We start from the raw sequence: 21981 nt of genomic DNA, 5'->3' as shown, positions 1-21981 counted from the left end.
GATCTTCCTTACCTGACATATCTATCACAATTAATGACCTCACGCTTTCCCCAGTACCGGAAGTCCGCTGCCTCGGAGTAACCCTTGACTCTGCCCTGTCCTTCAAACCACACATCCAAGCTCTTTCTACCTTCTGTCGCCTTCAGCTCAAAAATATTTCCAGAATCCGTCCTTTCCTCAACCCTCAATCTACTAAAATGCTTGTGCACGCCCTGATCATCTCTCGCCTCGACTACAGCAACATCCTTTTCTGTGGTCTCCCTGCTAACACCCTCGCACCTCTCCAGTCCATCCTTAACTCTGCTTGCTGACTAATTCATCTCTCTCCTCGCTACTCCTCCGCGTCTCCCCTCTGCAAATCTCTTCACTGGCTTCCATTCCCTCAGCGTATTCAGTTAAAATTACTAATACTGACCTACAAGGCCATCTATAACCTGTCTCCCCCATATGTCTCTGAACTAATCTCCCGATACCTTCCCTCACGTAATTTCCGGGCATCCCTAGACCTCCTTCTCTCCTCCACACTTATTCGCTCCTCACCCAACCGCCTCAAAGACTTCTCTCGAATAGCCCCCATCCTCTGGAATTCTTTTCCCCAACATGTTCGACTATCAACCACATTCGGATCCTTCAGACGGAACCTGAAAACCCACCTCTTCAAGAAAGCCTACAGCCTGCAATGACCCCACTACCTCCTCACCACTACCGGAGATATCACCTCCACCAACGGAACTGCTGCAACCCACCAACCTACTGTCTCCTTCCCCACCATCCTGCAGCATGTAAGCCCGAAAGGGCAGGGTCCTCTCCCCTCTGTATCAGTCTGTCATTGTAAGTTTGTTTACTGTAAGTGATATCTGTAATTTGTATGTAACCCCTTCTTATGTACAGCACCATGGAATCAATAGTGCTATATAAATAAATAATAATAATAATCTTCACATCACGCAGTTTGCGCGCGGCCAGTATTCTCCATTGTTGGGAGCGGACGGGCTTGTGACCCCAAAGTGCTTGATTTACATTAACAAGTTTGGCCGACAATCTAATGTGCATGAGGGTGGCGGCTAACTGAATGTCTGAAGAGCTGTCGATAGCGCATATTTGATTTCAGACTGCTGATTGCATTGGTCTCCCTGAGATAAGCTGCTGCCACAAAGAATAAGTGGGTGGCTGGTGAGATGGCTGTCAGCTGAACGATATGCCAAAACATCATTCGACCAACAGCCATGTAAGGTTAAGGTTTCTTCCATTTCACTGTTCATCCTTTGTTTTTTTGTCCTATCTTGCAGTATTTATTATCATTAATTAATTAGTTTTCTGTTGATTACCTTATATAGCTCCAAAAACAACAGGCAACGAGATTAATACATGAGATGAATGGCCTTTCTTATGATGCGATATTGGTATTGTTTAGATGTTGCAGAGGAGATCCCATTTAAATGTATAATTACTTGGGGTGGTCAAGTCAAAAGACTGGCCACATGACTAATTCCTTCCAAAGACGTTACAGAGGACCAGTGGGCACTCATTACTGGTGGAAGAAAGGCAAATCCAGCAGCTAAGGCTAGTATCACACTTGCTTTTTTTTGCAGCGCGTTTTTCCCGCAAAAAAACGCATTAAAAAAACGCATACAAATGCATACAAACGCTGCGTTTTTTTCAAGCATTTCTATGCGCATGCAGGAAAAAAACGCAGCGTTTTTGTGCGTTTGTATGCGTTTTTTGTGCGTTTGCGTTTTTTTACAGATTTTGGAAAAACCCCACAAAAAAGAAAAAACAACCATTCAACAACACACAAGACCAATGGGACTTCATTGTGGGTGTGGTATGTTAATATATAGACCCTGTCTACAGTATTCTTCACATTTGCTTGATTCTTCTCGTGACCATGGATCTGCGCTGGAAGAGTTTTCTCTTCAACTTGGATTTGGACATCGCGATGGCTCAGGCGTATGCAGTTGCTTGCCATGAACAAAGGAAGAGAGAGAGGCAGCGAAGACGGCGGCGTATGTGGATACATCCGATTGTTGAACTCCGGGAGAGCCGTGGGGCATACCACACCCTCTACAGCGAGCTCCAGTCAAACCCGGAGAAATTTACAGATTATATCCGGATGTCCCACGAAAGTTTCATGGATTTGCTTGCTCGTGTACAACAATCCATCCGGAGACAGGACACACAGCTCCGTCGTGCGATTCCTCCTGAGGAACGGCTACTGGTGACATTACGGTATGTTTTAAAAACCAAGGGGTGCGGTCTGATGTTTTTTTTTTAAATTTAGTATTCAAAACCTTGGGTAATTAGTTTTCGTGAATGTACTAATATTTTATTTTATAGTTTTTTAAAATAATATACATAAATATTAATTTTACTTCTTTGTCTGTTCACAGATTCCTGGCGACTGGAGAAACCCTATCTTCACTACACTTCCAGTACCGTATTGGAATCTCTACCTTGTCTGGAATTGTTGCTGACACCTGCCGGGCTCTCTGGAATGTTCTTTGTCCAGAATTTATGCCCCTGCCCACCGCTGAAAAGTGGATGGAAATTGCTGACAAATTCTGGACAGTATGCAATTTTCCCAACTGTTTGGGAGCTGTTGATGGTAAACACATACGGATCATCAAACCCCAAAGAACGGGATCTGAGTACTATAATTACAAAAAGTACTTTTCAATAGTACTCATGGCGATTGCGGATGCCGGATGTATGTTTGTAGCAGTGGACATTGGAGCATTTGGCCGTGGTAATGACTCACAGGCTTTTAAAAACTCAGACATGGGCCGGAGGTTGTATGGCAACCAATTTAATTTCCCTATGCCACGGCCTCTTCCTCACACCGAAGCTCCGCCACTGCCCTTTGTAATGGTTGGCGATGAGGCTTTTCAAATGTGCGGAAACTTACTGAAACCCTACTCCAGCCGGGACTTGGACCACACCAAAAAAATATTTAATTACAGGCTGACCAGGGCCAGAAGAACTGTCGAGTGTGCTTTTGGGATTCTTGTCTCCAGATGGTGAATTCTGGGCACGGCCATTAATCTTAAACTTGAAACAGTCGATGAGGTGGTGAAGGCCTGTGTGGTTCTACATAACTTTGTGATGGCTAAAGAGCACCCGACCTTTGAACTGGACGATGATGCTCCTAACCCATTGCCTGAATTCACTCAGCACACTCTCAGGTCATCCGTTGAAGTTGGCCAAATGAGGGACCAATTTGCGGCCTACTTTATTTCTGATGTAGGACGGGTGCACTGGCAAGATGAAATGGTGTAATGTTTTTGTTTGTTTATGGTAATAAAAAACCTTATTTGATACAATTACTGAGTGCACTATATTTTTTAAACTCCAATTAAATAAAAATATATTGGAACGAGCAAAGCTGCAGGCCATGAATCAGGAAACCAATTTTTTTCAAGAGAAAATTGTGCAACTAGTTGAAAAAAAAGTATGTGATTTTCTCAAAACACAACCCTCAAAACCCAACCCCAATGAAAGTCCATGGGGAATACAAGTCAGCATTGAGTGGATGAATGTAATCTGCTCCATTCCAACTTACAAGTTATTACACTAGGCCTTGGAATGACTATACTAGGCCGTGGTATTTCAAATATGAGTATAGTAGGCATTGGGCCTACTAGTATAGTCATATGTGAAATACCACGGCCTAGTATAGTCATACCAAGGCCTACTCGATTTTTGCCAACTAGGATCTTGTTTCACGAAAAACAAACTGTTGAAACTTGACAAGTTTCAACAGTTTGTTTTTCATGAAACCAGATTCTAGTTGGTAAAACTTATTACACTAGGCCTTGTAATGACTACACTAGGCCGTGGTATTTCAAATATGAGTATAGTAGGCCTTGGGGCTAGTAGTATAGTAATATGTGAAATACCACGGCCTAGTATAGTCATACCAAGGCCTACTGTAATAACTCGATTTTTAACAACTAGCATCTTGTTTCACAAAAAACAAACTGGTGAAACTAGAACGAAACTTATTTTTTAGACAAGTTTCAACAGTTTGTTTTTCATGAAACCAGATTCGAGTTGTTAAAACTAGAGTTATTACACTAGGCCTTGGAATGACTACACTAGGCCGTGGTATTTCAAATATGAGTATAGTAGGCCTTGGGGCTAGTAGTATAGTAATATGTGAAATACCACGGCCTAGTATAGTAATACCAAGGCCTACTCGATTTTTACCAACTAGGATCTTGTTTCACGAAAAACAAACTGGTGAAACTTGACAAGTTTCAACAGTTTGTTTTTCATGAAACCAGATTCTAGTTGGTAAAACTTATTACACTAGGCCTTGTAATGACTACACTAGGCCGTGGTATTTCAAATATGAGTATAGTAGGCCTTGGGGCTAGTAGTATAGTAATATGTGAAATACCACGGCCTAGTATAGTCATACCAAGGCCTACTGTAATAACTCGATTTTTAACAACTAGCATCTTGTTTCACAAAAAACAAACTGGTGAAACTAGAAAGAAACTTATTTTTAAGACAAGTTTCAACAGTTTGTTTTTCATGAAACCAGATCCAAGTTGGTAAAACTCGAGTTATTACACTAGGCCTTGGTATGACTATACTAGTCCGTGTTATTTCACATATGACTATACTAGGCCTTGGGTTGGTTTTTAACATGTATTTACCCATCAGTGTGTGTGTGCGGCGCAAACAACATTAATGAAACTTTGTAATGGTGAACCACAAATGTAAATTTATTTTTAATCACAAAAATAAACCAAAAAATTATTTTTTCCGGCGTTTGGGGGCAGATGGTTTCAATTTGGGGGTGTGCAGGGAATATGCAACACTTGCAGTTGAAGACGGTGTTTGAGGGGAAGGGGCAACAAAACTTGTGGGGGAAGGTAGTCCAGTTAAGGGAATTAAACTAGGAACACTTGGAGGAGAGGAAATCTGTTCAGGTACATTAGTTGTAATGGCATGTCGCCGTAGGCTTGTGTGCCTGGACCGACTTTGGCCCAATGCCCGCCTTGATAGATTTCGCCTTGAACTAGGGGCAAATATTGAATGTAGGTCCCCCGTCTGCTGGTGTGGCTGCTGCTGCTGCTGAGGTGGCTGCTGCTGCTGCTGAGGTGGCTGCTGCTGCTGCTGAGGTGGCTGCTGCTGCTGCTGAGGTGGCTGCTGCTGCTGCTGAGGTGGCTGCTGCTGCTGAGGTGGTTGCTGCTGCTGCTGAGGTGGCTGCTGCTGCTGAGGTGGCTGCTGCTGCTGAGGTGGCTGCTGCTGCTGCTCTTCGTTGTCAGTGCTCGTCCTTGCAGGAGGACTGGTGGCGGCAGTGATGGTCCAGGTTTGCAGAGTGGTGGTGGCAGGGCTACTACATGTTGTTGTAGCGGCAGGGCTGTTCCATGTTTGCCTAGTGGTGGCTGAGCTCCACGCATGCATGGGAGTGGCGGTGGTGCTCCAGACAGGAGCAGCGCTTGCCATGGTGGTGTCGGTGAAGTGACCAGCTGCACTCAGACTTGTGGTGGTGTAACGGTGGGTGTCCTGGCTTTGAATAGAGGTGTACGTGCAGTGGTATGCAGCACAAGTCGGTAGTGAGGTGAAGCGAGTCAATGGTGGCACAGGTGGAAATGACACCACTGACTGCTGACCGTACCGATTATGCTGCATAGCCTGCAAGAAAGCATTGTTGCAGGCCTGCAGCACATTCAGCTGTTGCTCAGGACTAAGGTGTTCCGCCATGCCCTTTTCAATCTTACTAAAAAAATGGTGTGCTGGTCTGTTGAGGTCGGCCTCCAGACGGTCAAGGCGCTGTTCTACAGAATTGAAGCGGTGTTCAAAGTGGTTAAAACCACGTTCCATGAGTGCAAAACCGCTTTCAACTCTGTCGGACAGTGACTTGAGGCTGGAATTAAAGGCCTCGCTCAAATGCATAAACTCGGGCAAGACATTCCGGTCCAAGGCCCTCTGCCGCTGGCGGGTAGTGCCCGCATAACCAGTGGCAGAGACCTGGGACAGGGGAACACCTGATGGCCCAGCTTCCTGGTCACCAGCTGTGTGTGTGGTTGACCTGCAAGGTGCTTCCTGGCTGTCGGATGGCTGGGACGGGTCAGAGGACGTCCGAGGAAGGACCGCTCCAGGGCCAGGTTGCAGGGTGCTGCTCCAGGTGCTGTGGAAGAAAGGAAAATCATTACTACCATGCCTTTACAAGAAGCATCAGCTGTGGATTAGAAAAACACAGATTAATAAAAATAAAAACTCAAAATTTATAATACTTACGATCTCGTGGCAAGGACCGGTCTTAGGAACTGCAACGCGTGATAGTGACGGTATCTAGTTCTGGTCCTTGACGCAGATCCACTGCGAACCTGGCCCTCAGCACGAACATCACTGTTGAAGCGGTCCTTGATCGAACGCCAACGTGTTCGGACTTTGTCCACTGTTGTTAAAAAAAAAAAAAACAGTGCCGTCAAGGACAACAGTCAATGCGACACAATATAGCAATACAATACTCAAAGCAGTCACTGTAGACCCCGATGACACTGTTGGGTTTCCTGCTAGAATACACCTAGCACGAAACCCAACAGTGCCGTCAAGGACAACAGTCACTGCGGCACAATGTAGCAATACAATACTCAAAGCAGTCACTGTAGACCCCGATGACACTGTTGGGTTTCCTGCTAGAATACACCTAGCACGAAACCCAACAGTGCCGTCAAGGACAACAGTCACTGCGGCACAATGTAGCAATACAATACTCAAAGCAGTCACTGTAGACCCCGATGACACTGTTGGGTTTCCTGCTAGAATACACCTAGCACGAAACCCAACAGTGCCGTCAAGGACAACAGTCACTGCGGCACAATGTAGCAATACAATACTCAAAGCAGTCACTGTAGACCCCGATGACACTGTTGGGTTTCCTGCTAGAATACACCTAGCACGAAACCCAACAGTGCCGTCAAGGACAACAGTCACTGCGGCACAATGTAGCAATACAATACTCAAAGCAGTCACTGTAGACCCCGATGACACTGTTGGGTTTCCTGCTAGAATACACCTAGCACGAAACCCAACAGTGCCATCAAGGACAACAGTCACTGCGGCACAATGTAGCAATACAATACTCAAAGCAGTCACTGTAGACCCCGATGACACTGTTGGGTTTCCTGCTAGAATACACCTAGCACGAAACCCAACAGTGCCGTCAAGGACAACAGTCACTGCGGCACAATGTAGCAATACAATACTCAAAGCTGTCACTGTAGACCCCGATGACACTGTTGGGTTTCCTGCTAGAATACACCTAGCATGAAACCCAACAGTGCCGTCAAGGACAACAGTCACTGCGGCACAATGTAGCAATACAATACTCAAAGCAGTCACTGTAGACCCCGATGACACTGTTGGGTTTCCTGCTAGAATATGCCTAGCACGAAACCCAACAGTGCCGTCAAGGACAACAGTCACTGCGGCACAATACAGAACAGGGAAATACTCACTAAACGCCTTTTTGGAGGATGCTGTGGCGCTGTCCCAGCCATCCATCAACGCTGCGGCCACCTCATTCCATAGCCGCCGGGTCACCACAATGTCCTTGTGCAGCCGGTCACGGCTGTCCCACAACGGCGAACGCTCCTGGACCAGGCTGATGAGCTGCTCATTATCCAGGTAGACGTCTTCATCCCGTTGTGGAACCTAGACAAAACACATTCATTAGAATAATCAAATTTAAATTGAATAAAAAGTTACAAAAAAAGAAACATATAAAAAAGAGTAAAAATAGAAGATAAAAAATAAAGAACATTACAAATCATTTGATACATACATTCCGTATCACCACCGGGACTTGGCTTCGCTGCTCCTGCTCTTCGCCCTCACTAGTCCCGTCCGCAGAAGATGATGATGACGATGTCTTAAAAAAGTTGAAAAAAACGTAAGAGATTTGGAGAAGCAGCAGATATACTTACCAGATGCACGAAAATAATCACCTCACGGTCTGCTTGCGCCAATTCCTGCCGCGATGGGGAATACTCAGATTCTGAAGACATACTGCATTTAAAAATAATAAAAATCATTAGTACATACATAATTTAAAAGGACAGGCATATAATGTAATATACTCACATTCTTCGCTGATAGAAGATGGGTTCCTTGTTGACTGTCTGCTCTCCAATCTGTCAGTGTAGTAGTGGCAGAGTTTTGGCAGGCACCTCCTTTATATAGACTTTTTTTTTTGACTTTAGAAGATTATAACTAGTACAACAAGTGGACACCACCAAAAAAACGCAGCGCTAAAAAAACGCTTACATGCGCATGCCAGTGCGCACGTATGCGCATCCATAGGCTATAATGGCCATTTTTAGCCCAAAACGTGCGCATACGTGCGCATGCGCTTTTTTGCAGGGCCAAAAAATGCAACATGCTGCGTCTGGAAAATACAAACGCACACCCCAAAAAAACGCAGCGCATGAAAATCGCATACGTGCGCATGCCAGCGCGCAGGTATGCGCACCCATGTTAAATATAGGGGAAAAAACGCATGCGCACGTATGCGTTTTTTTCCAGCGAAAAAAAACGCAAATGTGAAACCAGCCTATGGCCTGTTTCACACATCAGTTTTTTGGCGACAGTCAAAATTCGCCAATTTCTGAAAAAAACGGATCCTCTCTCTCTCTCTCTCCTCTCTCTCTCCTGGGCTCAGGTTCCTTTAAGATTCAGCCTTCGCCGGATCCGTCAAAGCAACGGTCCGGTGCCACACGTTGCTGTGAATCCGCCGACGGTTCCGTTTTCCGCCATTTTAGCGGATTGCAACTGACAGCAAAAAACTGATGTGTGAAACAGGCCTAAGTAGGAAAGGGTTCTTTCAACCTATGTAACTAAGCAGCATATTCCACAGTGCTGTACACAAATGGTCAGCACTCATCAGGTATTGAGGCGTTCAACCTTAACCCCTTCCCGACCAGTGACACAGCGTATGCGTCATGAAAGTCAGTGCCATTCTGACCAATGACGCATATGCTGTGTCATGACTTTAAAGCCCCCTGCGGGTCGGGTGACCAGGGTCAATGAAAGATCACCCGACCTGCAGATACAGGGGGCTTTGTACTTCACCACAGGGGGCGTGCTTCGCCCCCACGTGGCTACGATCGCTCTGATTGGCTGTTAAAAGTGAAACAGCCAATCAGAGCGATAGTAATATTTCATCAATGAAATATTACAAACCAGCCATGGCCGATGCTGCAGTAGCATCGGACATGGCTGGAGACAGTTATCTGACCCCCCGCCCCACACCGGCTGACAGGCACTGAATAACAGCGGCAATGTACCGCCGCTGTCATCATCTGCTCCCCCCGCCTTACCTCCGCTCCCCCCCCAGCTTCCGATCAAGCCCCCTCCCACCCCCCGGTACCTTCTGAGTGCCGCTGTCGCTCCCGGTGTCCCGCAGTCCCGAATTATGGGCGCCGCCATCTTGGAGAATGACGGGCGCATGCGAAGTGCGCCCGCCGGAATCTGCCACTGCAGATTCCATTCATTCATTTTGATCACTGTGATCAAAATGAAATAAAAAGTAAATAACCCCCCCCCCCCTTTATCACCCCCATAGGTAGGCACAACTAATAAAATAAAGAAAATATTTTTATTTTTCCATTAGGGTTAGGGCTAGGGTTGGAATTAGGGTTAGGGTTGGAATTAGGGTTGGGGTGGAATTAGGGTTAGGGTTGGAATTAGGGTTATGGTTAGAATTAGGGTTAGGGTTGGAATTAGGGTTAAGATTAGGGTTAGGGGTGTGTTGGGGTTAGGGTTGGGATTAGGGTTAGGCTTGTGGTTAGGGTTAGGGTTGGGATTACGGTTAGGGGTGTGTTGGAGTTAGGGTTGTGGTTGGGGGTGTGTTGGGGTTAGGGTTGGAGTTAGAATTGAGGGGTTTCCACTGTTTAGGCACAAGATGGTGCTCCCTCCCTTCCAAGCCCCTACGTGTGCCCAAACAGTGGTATGCCCCAACATATGGGGTATCAGTGTACTCATGACAAATTGCACAACAACTTTGGGGGTCTAATTTCTCCTGTTACCCTTGGAAAAATAAAAAAATGGCTAAAAAATTATTTTTGTGGAAAAAAAAGGATTTTTTTATTTTCACGTCTCTGCGTTAAAAACTTCTGTGAAGCACTTGGGGGTTCAAAGTGCTCATCAGACATCTAGATAAGTTCCTTGTAAGGTCTAGTTTCCAAAGTGGGGTCACTTGTGGGGGATCTCCAATGTTTAGGCACACAGGGACTCTCCAAACGCGTCATGGCAACCGCTAAATTTTCCAGCATATTTTCCATTCAAAAAGTCAAATGGCGCTCCTTCCCTTCCGAGCCCTGCCGTGCGCCCAAACAGTGGTTTATGACCACATATGAGGTATCTGTGTACTCAGGAGAAATTGCCCAACAAATTTTAGTATCCATTTTATCCTTTTGCCCATGTGAAAATGAAAAAATTGATGCTAAAAGAAAATTTTTGTTGGAAAAATTAACATGTCCATTTTTATTCCGTCGCCATGACAGCATCACGAGAGAAGGGATCCGCCCTTCGGGGACAGGAAACCTACAGACATAAAAAGGGAGGCCCTCTCTCCAGCCTCAGTTGGTTTCCTGTCCCTGACAGGGGATCCCTGCAGACATACCTCTTCAGGTGTCTGGAGTGTTCAGTATGGAATCCCATGCCCGGCAGGCCGATTTAGGCAGCTGGGGTCTCCTGCCTCGGTCTGTCCGGAGTATTGGAAGCGCCGCACGGCAGGGGGACTGTTGGTGCAGGCGGCAGCAAGTGGAAGAGGCCTTCAGGGGGAGAGCCTGCTTCTGGGGGCCCGACGCCAGTACCGGGTAGGTAGCTCCGGGCAGTCCCTCCTCGTCCGATCCTGGGGGGAACGGCGGTTGCCTTTGGTGGGGGGCGTGGGCCCGGGGGCATCCGCGGCGTAGCCCGGGGCGTCTGCTTCCGCCGGAGGTGGGGGCCGCTGGTTCACGGGCGCAGACCGGTGACGCGGCCTGGTCATGCCGTATGACGCGCCGGACGTGTGCTGTGGGCCGCGGCTGTGACGTCAGGGGTGTGCGCCTCTGGGGGAGGTGGGCGACCGTGGCGCGCGCGTGCACGGCGTACCCGGGGCGGAACGCGCCCGGTCGAGGGTTTCCGGTCCCCGCCGCGGACATGGTCGGGGGGGAGGAGCCGGACATCAGGGGGTACTCGGCAGGCCTGGATGAGGGACACCTGTGAGCCCCATGGGGGGCGGTACCGGGGGTTGGCCGGCTACTTAGCTGCCTCAGAGCAGCTGCGAGGTGCTTCTGGCCCTGTGTTGTTTGATAATGGCGTTGCAGGAGCAGGCAGAGGCTCTGGACGAGCATCCACAGACGCAACCTCAGCCTTTTGAAAAATCCCAGCAGCGGTCTAGCAGCAGCAGCTGCTCTGAGAAACATAGATCTACTCAGAAGGCGAAATCAGAAAAGTCCACGAGCCATAAAGGATCGGCGGCTCTGATGGACGCCTCACAGAACCCGGTACTGCGCCGTTTAAAACTGGGTAAGTGAGCTGCGAGGAAGTTCACCTTGGTGATTTTCTGTTCCCCTTATGTTTCCTCTCTCCATTCTGCCAGGGGAAAAAGTGCTCTGGGAAGAGCAAGCACAGAGAGTGTGCTGAATGCGGGGTTCCCCTCCCGGACGGTCAGGGAAGGAAGTTATGTAGACCTTGCATACATCGCCTAGTCACAGAAGAGACCGCTGACTTTACCTCCAGTATACGGGAGATAGTCAGGCAGGAGGTTAGGGGTTCGGTTAGATCCCTATCTCCGGACACAGGGTTCAGGGAAAAATCCCCTAGATCCCCCGTTCTGGTCTCCAATAGCGACTTGCAGGAGTTAAAATCAGATTCATCCTCATCATCATCATCTGAAGCCAGATCAGGCCATTCCTGTTTTCCACTAGAACGAGTCAATCATCTAGTAAAGGCGGTAACCACCACAATGGGGATTGAAGAGACTCCGACAGAGAAGTCAGTACAGGATTCGATGTTCTGGGGATTGGACCGAAATAATCGAAGGTCCTTCCCATTGGTAGACAAGATTAGTGCCCTTATTACAAGGGAGTGGAAAAAACCCGAGAGGAAAGGCTCCCTGCCTCCTGCCTTAAAAAGAAGGTATCCATTTGAGGAAACAGCGTTGTCCTCATGGGACAAAGCCCCAAGATTGGACGCGGCTATCGCCAATGCGTGCAAAAAGACGTCCCTACCTTTTGAGGACCTTGGTAGCTTAAAGGATCCGCTGGACGGGAAGGCGGGTGTGTTCCTCAAAGGAACCTGGGAAACATCAGCTGGAGCCCTACGGCCAGCGATCGCTGCCACGTGCACTGCCAGGTCCTTAATGGAATGGTTGGACCAGGTGGAAGAGCAGCTTAGAGATAAGGTCCCAAGACAGGACATTCTTTCCTCCCTCTCTACAGCCCAGGGAGCGGCGGCCTTCCTCTCAGACGCGTCTGCAGACTCTGTGAAGTTAGCAGCCAGATCCACGGCCCTCTCCAATGCCGCCCGTAGGGCCTTGTGGCTCAAATGTTGGCCAGGTGACATGCAGGCCAGATCAAAGTTATGCAGTATCCCATGTGAAGGGGTTTACTTATTTGGTAAAGTGCTAGATGAACTGTTAGAGAAAGCTGACGACAGCAAGAAACGCTTTCCCTATTTAGGAAGACCGCCTTACAGAAGAGACTCCTTCAGAAGGTGGTTTGACCGTAAGAGAACAACAAGAGAAAGACCCAGATATGACGCCAGGAGGAAAGGTAGGGGGTATATGTTTAATACCCCTCGGGACCGCAGCGATCCGAAATGACTGCCGGACCAGGTGGGGGGAGGTTGTCCTTCTACCCAGCCTGGTCTCGTATTTCAAACAGTCCTTGGATACGGAACATTATCAAAACAGGACTGAGGTTTGAGTTCCAGTATACTCCTCGTGAGAAGTTTCATCTAACCCCTATCCGTTCTTCATCTACAGAACAGAAGGTGTTGGAGGCGGAGATCCAGGATCTTCTCCAGAAGGGTGTCATGGTGAAGGTTCCTGAGCTACAAAGAGGTAAGGGGTTTTACTCCCCCCTCTCTCTAGTCAAGAAGCCAGACGGCTCCTTCCGCACCATTATTAATCTCAGAAGCCTTAATAAATTCATTGAAATTCACTCTTTCAAAATCGGCGGTTAAATTCCTATTCGGTGGGTGCTTTATGGTAGTCTTAAGGTTCTGTCACACTAAGCGATATCGCTAGCAATATCGCTATAACTTGTGACGTTATAGTGATATTGCTAGCGATATCGCTGTGTCTGATACTTACCAGCGACCCGCTCCCCCGCTGGTTATCGCTGATCGCGCAAGAACGTTCAGGACCGCTTCTCGTCGTCAGCTTCCTGCGGCGCTTCCTGTGGAGAGACGAGCGTGGAGCCGGGCGGGAGGACGCAGGATCGCCTGGTGTGACAGGTAAGTAGCGACCCCCGTCCTCAGCGATGTCGCTAGTGAGATCTGCCTGTGTGGCAGCTCACTAGCAACCACTTAGTGATGTACCAGCGATCCTGACCGCGTCATATCGCTGGTCGGGATCGCTGGTACATCGCTAAGTGTGACAGTACCTTTAGACCTTAAAGACGCCTATTATCATGTCCCGATACACGCAGACCATCAGCAATTTCTAAAGGTGGCTATTTCACTGGGCGGAATTATAGGCCATTTCCAATACAGGGCACTTCTCTTCGGAGTGGCAGTGGCACCCCGGGTCTTCACAAAGATAATGGCGGAGGTTATGGCTCATTTGCACGAACAAGACATTCTCGTGATCCCCTATCTAGACGATCTACTAATTGTGGGGCACTCGGAGTCTCACTGCACCACCCAATTAGGGAAGGTAATATCCAGCCTTCAGAGTCTAGGTTGGATCATTAATTTTAAGAAGTCACGACTGCAGCCCCTAAAAGTGCAACAGTTCCTCGGCCTTATCCTAGACTCTGATATACAGGAGTGTCTGTTACCAGAGTCTAAAGTATTCAACATTCAGCGTCAGATACTCAGGGTAATAGACAATCCATCGATTACTCTTAGAGGGGCAATGTCTCTGTTGGGCTCACTTACGGCGTGTATACCAGCAGTACTCTGGGCCCAATTCCACACCAGAACCCTGCAGTGGGACATTTTACACAACACCCGTCAGCTAGAAGGTCGCCTTGAGGGTAGAGTTACCTTATCCAACGATACCATTCAGTCCCTACGTTGGTGGTCGTTGATTCCAAATCTGCGTAGGGGAGTTCCCTGGGTAAACCAGATCTCCCGAATTCTAACCACGGATGCTAGCCCCAGGGGCTGGGGAGCTCATATGGGGGATAAATGGGTCCAAGGAGCGTGGACACCGTCAGAGCAGAAATCTTCCTCTAACCTTATGGAGCTGTTAGCCGTGGAGCGGGCTGTAAGTGCTTTCCTTATGCCCCTACAGGGCGAGCACGTCAGACTATTCTCAGACAACCAGGTAACTGTAGCCTACATTAACCACCAGGGGGGAACCCGGTCCAGGCCCTTAATGGATGTGGCGAATCGTATCTTTCAGATCGCCGAGGGTCACCTTCTATCCCTTACACCCCTCCATATAAAAGGAAAACAAAATTTAACAGCCGATTTCCTAAGTCGCAACAGGCTCAAACAGGGAGAGTGGGCACTAAAGAGGGCCATCTTCGGACAGATCGTACACAGGTGGGGTCTCCCAGAAATAGTCTTGTTCGCCAGCAGAAGGAACAGACAGCTCCCTACGTTTTATTCTCTGGATCCCAGAGAGAACCCGTATGCAGTGGACGCTCTCCTGATCCCGTGGAGCTTTGACCTGGCGTATGCCTTCCCCCCACTGAATCTGATTCCGATGGCACTGAGGAAGATCCGGGAGGACAGGGCTCACCTTATCTTAGTAGCCCCTTTCTGGCCCAGGAGGCCATGGTTTCCTTGGCTGAGGAAGATGTCTGTGTCCCAGCCATGGATTCTCCCAGAGCTCCCGGACCTTCTGTCCCAGGGTCCAGTGTATCACCCACGAGTTTCCAACTTATACCTAGCGGCGTGGAGTTTGAGGGGGAGCTGCTAAGGGGGAGGGTGTTTTCCCGGGGACTAGTTAACACCCTATTAAAAAGCAGGAAAGCCTCCACGACAAATATCTATGCCAGAGTCTGGAAAAGATTCTTATCAGTCTCAGGGGCAGAGGTTGGTCAGAAAATCCGTATTGACCAGATACTGGAATTCCTTCAGAAAGGGTTGGAGATGGGTCTAGCCACAAAACGTTTAGAGTCCAGGTTTCGGCTCTAGGGGCATTTTACAACTGCAACCTAGCAAACAATTACTGGGTGGCAAGATTCATTAAAGCAGCAGCGAGATCCAGACCCATCATTAAACATAAGCTGGTTCCATGGGACCTCAACTTAGCTTTATCAGCTCTAACTGAAACCCCCTTTGAGCCTATTGATTATGTCCCCATAAAAATCCTTTCCTTCAAGACTGCCTTGTTGGTTGCACTAACGTCAGCTAGGAGGGTTAGTGATCTACAAGCCCTCTCTAGGATACCTCCATACACCCAGTTTGGAGAAGATAGGGTCACCTTAAAGCCAGACCCCTTGTATCTGTCCAAAGTTGCCTCAAAGTTTCACAGAGTACAAGGAATAGTCCTCCCATCCTTCTGCCCGAACACCACTAACCCGACCGAGCAGAAGCTCCATTCCCTAGATGTAAGAAGGTGCCTCCATAGTTACATTTCGGCCACAGAACCATGGAAAAGGGACAATGCCCTATTTGTTTCTTTTCAGGGAGCCAGAAAAGGACTTAGAGTGTCCAAAAACACCCTAGCTAGGTGGATTAGGGAGGCAATTTCTTTTGCTTATACAGCAGGTGGGCTGGAGATTCCGGAAGGCATAAGGGTGCACTCTACTCGGGCCCTGGCAACATCCTGGGCAGAGAGGTCGGAAGTATCCATCGAGGACATATGTAAGGCAGCCACGTGGTCCTCTCCATCCACGTTTTTTAACCACTATAGATTGGATTTAGGCGGGTCCGCCGACCTCACGTTTGGGAGAAAGGTGCTTGAGGCAGTTATCCCTCCCTAAGAGTTCTCTTCATCTCTGTAAATCTCTCGTGGTGCTGTCATGGCGACTGAATAAACGCTCAGCTACTTACCGGTAGCGGTGTTTTTCAGGAGCCCATGACAGCACCTTTACATTCCCTCCCTCTGCTCTCACGTCTTGGATCACCACCTTTTCTTTCAGTTAACACGTTAGTCACAAGGGTGAAGAATATTTAGTTTGACTGTGTATATATGAATTGCTACTAACCAGAGAGGTCCTCTCATGCTCTGTAATCCAACAGAGGCGGGAGAGAGGGCCGCCCTTTTTATGTCTGTAGGTTTCCTGTCCCCGAAGGGCGGATCCCCTCTCTCGTGGTGCTGTCATGGGCTCCTGAAAAACACCGCTACCGGTAAGTAGCTGAGCATTTTCCTTCCACGTTGCTTTAGTTCCTGTGAAGCACCTGAAGGGTTAATAATCTTGAATGTAGTTTTGAGTAGCTTGAGAGGTGCAGTTTTTAGAATGGTGTCACTTTTGGGTATTTTCTGCCATATAGACCCCTCAAAGTGACTTCAAATGTGAGGTGGTCCCTAAAAAAAATGGTTTTGTAAATTTTGTTGTAGAAATGAGAAATCGCTGGTCAACTTTTAACCCTTATAACTTCCTAACAAAAAAAAAATTGTTTCCCAAATTGTTCTTATGTAAAGTAGACATGTGGGAAATGTTATTTAGTAACTAATTTGTGTCACATAACTCTGGTTTAACAGAATAAAAATTAAAAATTTGAAAATTGCGAAATTTTCAAAATTTTCGCCAAATTTCTGATTTTTTTCACAAATAAACGCAAAAATTATTGACCTAAATTTACCACTAACATGAAGCCCAATATGTCACGAAAAAACAATCTCAGAATCGCTAGGATGCGTTGAAGCGTTCTAGAGTTATTACCTCATAAAGGGACACTGGTCAGAATTGCAAAAAATGGCCTGGTCATTAAGGTCAAAATAGGCTGGGTCAGGAAGGGGTTATAGGGAAGCCAGCATAAAAAATAACCTATTGTTTAATTTAAATAGTGGTATATGGTATTTATATAGTTTTACATTTTTGCTAATGTGGCTTTTCCCCCCCATTTTGCAATCTTTATTAAAACTGAAAAATAGAAATGTTTCAATTTTTCACACTGCCCACTTTTTACATTTTATTTTTTTTTATTTACGGTAACATTTTGTTGCTTAAAGGGAACCTGTCAGCAGGATTGTGCACACTGATCTACAGTCAAGTGTCAGGTCGGCGCCGTTGTACGGATTCAAATTATAACTGGTGATGAAATCCTTCTTGTGATTCATTTTTAATCTTTATTTTCAGTTTTGAGTTAATGATCTGCTCGTGCTCAGGGGGGTCTTCATGTGGTGGTGCTCTGAGTAGGTATTCATAATGCAGACTGCTGACAGGTCACTGATCCTTCACTGACCTGCCCCCTAGTTTACATAATGATTATCTGTACATAGTGAAAAAAAAACCTTCTGCAACCACAAGACGGATTTCATCACCCAGTTATCATTGTAATCAGTATAATGGCGCCGACCTGACACTGTGTGTAGGTAACTGTGCACAATCCTGCTGACAGGCTCCCTTTAAGGAAACAACACATGCACATGGCAACAGTGAACCAACATTATCTTTTGTATTGCATTGAATCATCTAATGAGCCTATGCAAAGGTCAATGTGAAGGGAGAGGACACAGGGTCAGCTGTGCATTGCCTATTGTGAATGGTGGATCCTGTGTTATCAGCAGTGAATATGTGTATAAAGAGGAGTTGCCTGTCATTATAATCCTGTCTCTGATATGGAGGCTTGCTGAAAATTACAAGAAGTAAAAGTCTAAAAGAATCACTAATGGCTAGTGTGAAAATTAACAAGATTACTAGTTTTAGGCTGTGTGCCCACGTAGCGATTTTTAAGCGTTTTTGCCGCGATTTTCGTCGCGAAAACGTTTAAAAATCGTGCACAGAACGCCCCCCATGCATTCCTATGGCATTCCGCACATGCTGTGCTAATGCTGCGCTTTTTTCCGCGGCGGAATCGCATCGCGGAAGAAATCGCAGCATGCTCATTCTTTTGTGCGGAATCGCAAAGAATTGCTGCGATTCCGCACCCATAGGAATGCATGAGAATCGCTTACTTCCCGCATCTGGCTATGCCCACCATGCGGGAAGTTAAGCGTCTCATGTGCGGTTGGTACCCACGGTGTGGAGGAGAGGAGACTGTCCTCCAGGCCCTGGGTACCATACGCCTGTAAAAAAAGATTAAAAAATAAAAAATCGGGGTATATTTACCTTCCGGCGTCCGGCGCTGCATTCCCGGCCTAAGGCTGTGTGCACACGCTGCGGAAAAGGTGCGGATTCATCCGCGCGGATTTTGTACAATCCGCAGGTGAAACCGCAGGTCAAAAGACCTGCGGTTTTACCTGCGGATTGCTCTGCGGTTTTGCCCTGCGGTTTTTCATCTCCTCAATGGAGGAGATGGCAAACCGCAGGAGAATCCGCAGAAAGAATTGACATGTCAATTCTTTCTGCGGATTGAAAACCGCAGATAATCCGCGCGGAAAATTCCGCACCGTCTGCACTGCGGTTTTTGATTCCCATAGGGAATCATTGTACTGTACACCGCAGCAAAAACTGCTGCGGGTCCGCAGCGGCCAAAACCGCTGCGGAACCGCAGCAAAATCCGCAGCGTGTGCACACAGCCTAAGCGTTCCCAGTAATGCCTTGCGGCACGGTCCAGTGATGACGTAGTATCACGTGACTCTAGCGGTCTCGCGAGATCGCTATAGCAACGAGAGACTACGTCATCACAGGTCTCGCAAGGCATTACTGGGAACGCTGTGGCCCGGGAATGCAGCGCGGGACGTCGGAAGGTAAATATACCCCGATTTTTTTTATTTTTTTTAGCATTTTAACATTCTATCTTTTACTATTGATGCCGCATAGGCAGCCTCAATAGTAAAAACCTGGTCACACTTGTCAAACACTATGTTTGACGAGTGTGACCAACCTGTCAATCACTTTCCAAGCGATGCTTCAAATCGCTTGGAAAGTGTTTGAATATCGCACACGAAAATCGCGGTAAAATCGCGCGGGGGGAAAAAAAGCACGATTTCTGGGAAGGAGTCCGGTTTTTGGTGTGCGTTTTAACACGCACCGTGGGCACATAGCCTAACTTTGTTTTTTCCAGATCGCAATCTTTATTAAAAAACTTTTAAAAATTCAATGTAATGTCCATGTAATTCAAAAACTTAATTTAAATAATAGATCATTTTGTGATGAAAGCTTCCCTTTAAGCTGACTACACACTTTAGTTAGCTGTTGGCCAACCAAACATTTGTCTAAAGGTTGAATCATTCCCAACTTCCCCATACAGAAACGCTCAGCTCGGTTTAGTGCACCTTGGTTCTCTATGGCTTATTTCCCCTCAAAACAAAAGGAATTGACAACTGAATTCCAACATCCCCATTTTTATGTTTCCTTATGACTGTCTGTCTTGATAGCCTTAGCCAAGATGGCATTCTTAGCTATGTTCACATTAGTGTCTCTGTGCGCAGTGTATCATCTGCAAGCGCAAACGCATGGTTACGCTGCGTTTTTTATCCGCATCAGCTTTTGCATGACACCAACAAAAACACTGCGTGCATGCGTTTTTGCATGCGTTTGCATTTTTTCAGCACATGCGTTTGAATTTTCAATGAATTTTGTATTGCGGCAAATGCTGTTCCAGGAGAATTTCCTTGACAAAAGCCACTTACAAAATTTTGCAGGTGGTGAAATCTTTTCCTGGACATGAGTGGTGTGAAGAATGCATGCGTATCGAAGGCATACGTACACAAGTCCTTGCGTACCAATGCCTTCCCATAGACAGTAATGCGTTGTTGTTGCTCTCATCCGCATGCGTCTGTCTGTGCGAAATTGACGCCTCAAAAAATGCAACTTATTGCGTTCACCGCACACCGCGAAACAACGCATGCGTACACATCCGCATGCGAATATATGTCCTTGCGTACACAATGTTAAAGATATGTATGCAAGACACATGCGGATTGGTACGCAGGTATACGCTGCGCGCACATATACCAGATAACAAAATATTGTACATACCCATACGTTAACAGGACCTTTCTATATGTTTAAGTGTATGACTTTTAATTTCCCTTTTTGTTTTAGTCACAATAACCTAAATTATTAGTGTTTTTAACCTTCGAGTCTAAACCATGTTTGGGCCTTCACTTTCATTGTGTTATTTTTTCTTCTTGCAGGTGTTCTGTTGAATATTTTACATAATATTTTGGGTCTTTTTATTGAACAGGCAGAAGCTTTAGCTAAGAGCATCCGCTTTGTCTTTTCTCAAAGGCTATATTCACATCTTGTTTTTAGCCAGGAATATTTTTTTTTTTTTTTTTACTAAGAACTATCTGGCAGGTGGTAGTTGCTACTAACTGCCTGTCGTGCCAACGACAATCTCTGCCGCCACAGAGTGGTCACCCGGGCTTCCACTGACCTCACATCGGCAGATCAGCGGCTCCTCTTCCACGCTGCAATGTTGATGAGGCATGAACGCCGACGTCATGCTGAATGACAGCTGGCTCCCCACTGCCTATCTTTGGCGAGCTGGAGAGGGCATTACTTGAGAACATTCCTATTTTTATGAGACAGTAGAGCTTTCAAAACTTGGACACCATTTGAGAGTTAAGACGGCAGACAAAGGAAATATAGTATCGCACTAGCGTTGCAAATGAATGGCTGGCAGAACATTAGAGATGGTGTGAATTTATTTGCAATACCCAGTCCAGTGGCCATGTCAGTGGTTTGTGTCCGTCTCACAAGAGCCCTGCAAAATGCCTCTTACCTGACAGACTCGCCAGCTCCTCTTTTGGTTAGCCAGGCCTAGCCAATACAAAGCTTACTTCACATCAGGCTGGCTAATACAAAGAAGAGCCATAGATGCTGGAGGTAAAAGGAGGTTTTCTGTACTCCCATCTGAAAGCCACAGATTACTAACATGGCAGATGGACCGGGTCCTGAAAATTGACTCATATAACTCTACCGAGCTGAAATCCAAGGCACCGGAACCTCTTTATGAATAAAACTTAGCTTGTATGTTTTCCTTTAAAAAACACTTTGCAATGTTTCCTTTACCATGCAGGGTCATAGAAAAAAAATGACAGCCAATATAGATGGTAGTACATTTCAGGTACGGTATTTATACATCATTGGATCATTTTCTTTCCCCATCATCATGCTAACTGTCAAACTATCTGGAGAGAAGCAAAGATTAAAAGCAGTATAAAACCATCTATGTACACATTCTAAAGAATGTAGAGAGTCTGGTTCATGATCACATATCACACCCACATCTTTGTCGCAGTAGTTTGCTGAAAAACCAGTAGATTACCCATATAAAATAATATGCTCGATACCCGCCCCGACTAAGACATATGTGCAACATGTGTCAATCACAGGGCACCTCAGCTTTCACTCCCTAAATCATAGCTTGTACAGATATTCACATTGTATTTGTTACAAGTTTAATCCAAGAGCAGTACGATGACCTATGCGGACTACAAAAGCCCCAATTATGTGATCACTGATCACATGACCGCCCTATCCTCAGCGAAACTAGATGATATGTGCAAGCTCATGAAGTTCCGTTCACATGACTGCTAGCTCACAATGGCAATTCCTAAAACCGCTATCATAATGCAGCAGACTCCTGATCACAGAGCCCAAGGAGTTACACACCCACCAAAGGTGGTCCTCATTGAAATACTTCAGAAAGTAGAAATCAAGGACCTATTCATGAAACGAAGGACATTGTTTCATTGGCCATATTTTGTCTTTTACTATCACATTGCTTTAGAAAGGCCAAAAT

At 46.6% G+C, this 21981-nt stretch overlaps 1 protein-coding gene across 2 annotated transcripts in view; it reads left to right on the top strand.

The window, feature by feature from the left end:
• Nucleotides 1-21981, top strand: part of APPL2 (adaptor protein, phosphotyrosine interacting with PH domain and leucine zipper 2) — a 126641-nt gene that overhangs the window by 50880 nt on the left and 53780 nt on the right. The gene's annotated exons all lie outside the window — the stretch shown is intronic.

The sequence above is a fragment of the Dendrobates tinctorius genome, unplaced genomic scaffold (genome assembly GCF_039654945.1).
Source record: "Dendrobates tinctorius isolate UK_male_01 unplaced genomic scaffold, ASM3965494v1 ptg000241l, whole genome shotgun sequence".
Classification (NCBI taxonomy): domain Eukaryota; kingdom Metazoa; phylum Chordata; class Amphibia; order Anura; family Dendrobatidae; genus Dendrobates; species Dendrobates tinctorius.
This window is presented reverse-complemented; position numbering and strand designations above follow the sequence as displayed.